A 6,000-nucleotide genomic window follows, 5' to 3' on the forward strand; every position below is an offset into this window, starting at 1 on the left:
TATTTTAAGAGTCGAAACGAACTTTTTTATTCCTTAATACATGCAGGACGCCCCCGTCTGTTAAACATGGAGACTCCGCATATAAACACAGACCGACTTAGTTTTTTTATAGGCGGACACAGACACACAGAAGGATTCTTGAAGGCAAATAAAAAAAATCGCCCTTATATACCTGACTCGGATATAGTATAAAGCGAGCATAGTCCAAAAACTGAAAATATGACTATTGCCACATGCAGTATAGCTACAGGACAGACCGGTTTCCGTTAGGCTTTCTGGTCGAAATACAAAGTTCGTCTTCTTTATAGGTCGACCGACTCACCGAAGGTTAAACTAGGTAAGAAAAACTAGGCCCTATGCTTATTTTGTTAGACAAGAATTACGTATAGCATTGGCTGACCGAATGTATGCACATATTTATCTGCTTAGATTGCACTCTATATTTTGCGGCAAGAAGATCTAACACGCAAACCTATCCCGCCGGTATTCTTTATGCTGAACTGACGTGCCGGTTGCCGGAGACTGTTTAATACCACAATGGTTATGATAGGTAGTCGCCCCGCTCCTCTCGTACACCCACACCATTTTGTTGATACTATAGAATGGTGCTACATAGCCAAAGTGAAAGGTATACTATGTATATATTTTTTATTTATTATTAATTAAATATAAAATAGAGCTGTCCTGATCGATTGATTGAAATGTAAGGAAAAAGCTATATATGAATTGTATCACATCTTCATTTAGAAAGAGGCTGCCATCTTCCCTTAATGAAAAGAGTGCCCTAAATCAAATCACTATTTGTTGCGCCTTCTCGTGGGTGCTCGTTATATGACGGCCTGTTCATGCAGAAGTTAAGCAATATTATTCGTTGTACCAATCCGAAAATGACCTAGGCGAGTGAGAACTGAAGTCGAAAGAGCTTGTTTTATAGGATATTTGATTATTTGGAAGATATCCGGAAACAGAGAACATTACTTTTCTCTCGAATATATATTTGTTAGGTTTAATTACTTACCTAAAATAAGCTAAATTTTTTTCACAGTTGCTAGATTTATCCCAAGGAAAGATGACTACAGTCATCATTGTAGTAAAAAAAGAAGTTTGCGTATCACGTGCCGGCGTATGTTGAATATATCTAACAAATTATAGAGTAATTAACTTCTACTTACTATTCTCCATTATTGAAAGTGTAACGGCTATTTAATAATCAGCTGTATGCATACCAGCATACGCATTAAGTTGCCGTGACTTCAGATGACTTCATTTTAGCACGGCAAACTACTAAAAGCCCAGCCCATGGCTTCAACGCAAAAGTACTTGTTCTTTCACGAAGTAGGGCAACTCGCGTACGTAGTGTCATTAAGCGTAACACGCTACCGGTTCTTTGCAATATATGGCATCAGTATATGCGCCTGAATTACACCGAATAACGTTATTCCAGTGGAGATTTTCGCGGGCTAATTCGTTCCGGCGCAGCTTAGAAGTCAAACAAGAATTTTGCGTAGAGTAGATAAGTTTCTGTCATGAATAACAAACTAACGCGCATAATAGATAACCCCCTTCGAGTTTCCTTCTAGGGACACTAGAAACTTATCGTATTATATTTTCGTTCTTCTAATGATACGGACCAAGGCAAAGGATCTGCTATTTCCAATGCTTTCCGGCTAAGCATAAAGGTGTGTAACCTTTTCACTGAGAATGTTACATCCCCCGTCAACTAGTTACCATCGATAGAATACATATACATATGTATATGGACAATGGAAATTATGACATACAGCAAACTGTATAAAATAGCCAGCCGCTAGCAGCAGAACGAAATGGTAGACCTGGTCAGTAAGTCCTAACACAGATACGGCGAGGGATTCGTTGCCATAATAATTACGATCTATTCTTTTCTAGATACGTATTTGTTGCAAAGCAAAAGAAAAAAAGCAGACGCTATCAATTAACGATTCAGCCTGTCACTTCAGTCATCGCCCAATGAAGCCACACAACGTAGTAACGTAGAAGCATCAAACAAAACATTATACGCCAGTTTCTTTAGTAGCAGGTGCCATTTTGTACGAGAACAAACGGTGACACTGGGCTCCATACAGACGGATGCGGTGGGCAGTAGCAACTGTTGATCTGGCAACTAAGCCTAATCAGGCCAAACTGGTCCTTGTCGGACTATATTCGTGTGATGCTCACGTACGAATCGACAAAATTGACGGAACAATCTCATTGATATAGTGTATATGTGCACCGAGTCCTGGAGGCTGCCTTTATTACTGCAGCTCCAGTAATACTACACCTAGCTGTACGCTAACTTATGCCTGTTTGTCCAGCCATGACCCTAATTAGGTGTCGATCAGAAAGGAGACAAATAGCGACGCCGCTTAGACGAAACAGTTACTGAATGTTACAGGGAACGCAAAGAGCAGGAAGGCTCGGTGCCAGGCCGCAAATGGCGACCCATAGAGGTTCGGCAACGAGTAGGACCACAAGGCGGCAGCGGCAGAGGCAGAAATGTGGCATGTGTGATATGCCGTATCGTGCTGGCTCACAAAGATTAACTGAGATTCATTGCTACTGGTGAGCTACATGAGCAATGTAATGGTGAAAAAAACTACGAATAGGCTTATGGAGCGCTCGGTTCGTTTGGCAATGAACGAGACTGCCTTTTTCTCGACGATGGCTCGATACGGCTGATTACGTTTGAAAGGTGCCTGTGTATATTGGTGTTTACGTGGTAAAAGGTACGTAAGGAAAGCCTTGCAAGTTTAATCACGACAAATGGCAAGTGCGTTTACGTGAATCAACAAGTTTACTATTTGCGTAGCTGCATATTACTACAGTGAAAAGAAGTGTATGATTAGGATCGTTTTCAATGTGTTGCAATATTATGCCGAAAATCGGTATGCCGAAGTCATCAGCGTTTGTCACTCCGTTACCCAACTTTGATTTTACGCCCTTGCAGCTCCCAGATAGTCAACACATTACTCACTAAAATATATAATAATAACATCCAATTGTCTAGTCGTATCCTATGTGAATGTATGGTTGGGACTAACACTTAATACGATTGTATCTTGGCTGTACGTGGAAGTTCCGAGAGCAAAAGTTAAATAAAAAGTTTCATCTGCAAAAATGCAATAAAGTAATTTTATTAGAAGAACGGATTTCAGTTAAGCCATCCTCTTTTTGACGGCAGAGCGACATGTAAAACATACGATCCAGAGTGTTGTCATTGAGGAGATGGCACAATCAGATATCATCGGGCGCTAGGTTCAACACGAATATTATTTAGTAAACTATAAAACATTGTCGATTAGGTACGGTCGCAAAAAATTTGTTATTGTACTTTTTTCAGCTAATTTTTCAAGTGTCAGGCCTTTGCTTTGATGAAGCGCTACACATGGAACAGTTATAATTTTGCCTTCATAGGAACGAAACGAATCAGGGGGCACGTCATTTACAGCTGGTTTTAAATGAAAATTGCTCCCAGTTACCATTCATATTATCTTTACTCTTGACCGGAAGAGTAGCGTCTGCAAAGACCATCGAGTACTGCCGTTTTAACGACAGGTCGGGGAAAATCAGATGATTATAGCACGGAAAGAAAATAATGCAACCATAGCGTAGACGAGTAAACTCAACACTTGTTCCTTGGGAGCGAATTAATGAAATAGAATAGCTGGCGAAAAGTATTTTTAATGAAACAATTATTTCTTTGCAAACGCGTAAGTTTGAACTCTCGCAGCTATTTTCAGGTAAATTTCAAAAGTTTGGATGATTATCTATGTTAGAACTTTGAACGCGGAGCCTAGCGACTAAAAAAAGTTGAAAAGATGTGGATACTTAGTTTTCTCCTGTACTGAAGTTGAAGAAACTTTGCTTCATGAATAGTGCTGTTTAGCTTGTCTTCTGATAATCAGTCTTCAATATCTTGCATGACGATGGGCTTGTGCATATGAATTTATAGTCAGTCATTGATGTTTACCCGCAAGAATGAATAATGTTAGTGTTTGATACCAATTCGATGAAAGTTCCCATAAAGTGAACGATTTTATTAAAAAGATAATGAGAGACGAAAAATGCGTCGTTCCTCTGAAGCGTTCCTCGTTACAAAGTTCGAACTTCACAGGCTCAGAAAAAAGGACCGCAAAGGCTAAAACTGGAAACACAATCCAGCAGAGAGCTGGAAACGCCGCTAATTTCAAAGATGAAAGTGCATTGCTATCCATTCCGGCCAGATAATTTTAATTCCACCAAAATGTTCATATTGATACAGTTTCAAAAATAAAGAGGTATTTTAAAAATATGTAGTTTTTGTAACTCTAATAATTAGTAGGTTCATACCTGACTTTTCTATTCGCTGACGTACAAGCAGATGTGCGTATTTCAAGATGTTGAAGAAAGCAAATAATTCATGTCGTGAAGTAGAACATTGTTACACTCTAAAGTATATGCAATAAAATGTATTAGAGCGATTAAAAAAGGCTAGATCATGCTGTTTCCATTGATTCAGTGATATGTTCCATACTGTTCGCTTTAGGGTCGAATCTCGCGTAATACGATTACTAGAAACAAAGAAAGGATTGGTAGAAAGTTGACCTTATTAATATAATTATTTTGCATTGTATTGAACCTATATAGTTGTTTAATGAGTTAGTCTGCGAGCGTAAATTGATGCTATCTAAGTTAACAGTTGCAAAAAAGTCTGTAGACACATCCTGCTCCCCCCACTATTATTACTCGTACTCACAATTTGTTATCGCACCAATCGTCATGGGAATATACTCAAATGTATAAAGAATTTTTTTCACCCCATGCATCAGATTTTCATTCGACGTAAATTTATCGCATTGATTTGCTTGTAGGACGCTATCTCGGCAGCAATTGTTATACCTTCCATGCAATATCCAGACGAGGTTCCCGCTATTGACAGCGTTTTGCCACTGAGCTCCCTCCCTAATTTTTCGAAATTGTTCCAAGCTCGGTAGCAGCCTGTGAGTTTCGGTACATACGCATTCTCCTGGAAAGGTTCGATAAACGACACAAGCACTAAACTAATCTAAGCCATATCGCACTACCTACCTAAAAACAGGTGAACTCCCACAGTTAAGAATATACTTGTCTATATACACAGGCATGTTTGTTTATATGTCGCAATTGAGGGAAAGTAGTTGTTGGTTTAGCTGATAGTAGAAAGAAATTGCCACAGCATTGTCAAGGTACGGAACAAATTAGGCTCACGCTTTTCCGCCAGTTTGACGATATGCTTCACTAACTATTTGCTGTGCTTTATCAATCAGTATCCACATCCGGTGTAGTGTTTGTGGCTCGCGTGCTTACCGAGGAACTGATCGTGAATTACTATCACACTTCGTAGACCGATTTCCACTGAACAGGTCAATTTTTTTTTTACACGATTCGCAGCGTCTTCGCCATCGATATGTACGTTTCAATCTTTGCTATAGAATTTGCGACGTGAACGTCCGAAACTCTCTATAGTCGCTACCCGTCGTTCGGTTACACGGCTGACGAAATAATGCCCATGACACAGATAAATTAGACAGTTAAAAAAAATAGAGATAATTATATACCTATTATGCATACGGCATTCGTTTGCATTCTGCGAGTGCCCTAGACGTGGCGCTTGCAAGGGCGTTCCGAGCGTTATGATCCGCCAAAAGATGTTGTCTGGAAAAAAACCCCCTTCTTTTGACAACTACTGCCTCCTGGTAATAAGATTAGATGTTAGCACGAATTGTTACGGCAAAAAGATTACAATGCTATGGCTAGGCCAGCCATGTACCTTGAAGTTTTCAGCACCAACCCTACTGGTTGATGATAATTTTCATCCCCATGTTATTGAGCGAGGACGCAGAGGATTCTCACATACTAAGCGCTTCGGAGACAGACAAGTAAAAAAGGACGCTATTTTCTGAGAGAGACTTTACAAAGATAGCGTGAAGAGTTTGTTCTCAATTTATTATAGCTTAAGAAATA

At 39.6% G+C, this 6,000-nt stretch overlaps 1 long non-coding RNA gene across 1 annotated transcript in view; it reads right to left on the reverse strand.

The window, feature by feature from the left end:
- Positions 1–6,000, reverse strand: part of LOC111270112 (uncharacterized) — a 39,738-nt gene that overhangs the window by 28,033 nt on the left and 5,705 nt on the right. The window contains exon 3 of the long non-coding RNA XR_002686139.2: positions 4,897–5,023. This is a non-coding gene — a long non-coding RNA (uncharacterized LOC111270112). The remainder of the gene's footprint in view (positions 1–4,896; positions 5,024–6,000) is intronic.

The sequence above is a fragment of the Varroa jacobsoni genome, unplaced genomic scaffold (genome assembly GCF_002532875.2).
Source record: "Varroa jacobsoni isolate VJ856 unplaced genomic scaffold, vjacob_1.0 scaffold_1445, whole genome shotgun sequence".
Taxonomy (NCBI): Eukaryota; Metazoa; Arthropoda; class Arachnida; order Mesostigmata; family Varroidae; genus Varroa; species Varroa jacobsoni.